A 232-nucleotide genomic window follows, 5' to 3' on the forward strand; every position below is an offset into this window, starting at 1 on the left:
TGGGGGAACCAAGTCCGCGGGGGGCCCACAGCACCGCCTGGCACCGGACTGAGCGGGGGGAGGCTTTGCTGACTGAACAACTCTGGAGGCTGGAGGAGAGGTCAAGGCCTAGAGGTGTGTCTGCAGCGCCACCTGGTGGTTATACAGCACTCCTGCCGACACCCGGCCCTGTTCTGTCGCTGACCCTGTACATTAGGGGGACATTTAGTGAGCAGCTGCCATGTGTCAAGGA

Source organism: Canis lupus, chromosome 10, assembly GCF_003254725.2.
Source record: "Canis lupus dingo isolate Sandy chromosome 10, ASM325472v2, whole genome shotgun sequence".
Taxonomy (NCBI): domain Eukaryota; kingdom Metazoa; phylum Chordata; class Mammalia; order Carnivora; family Canidae; genus Canis; species Canis lupus.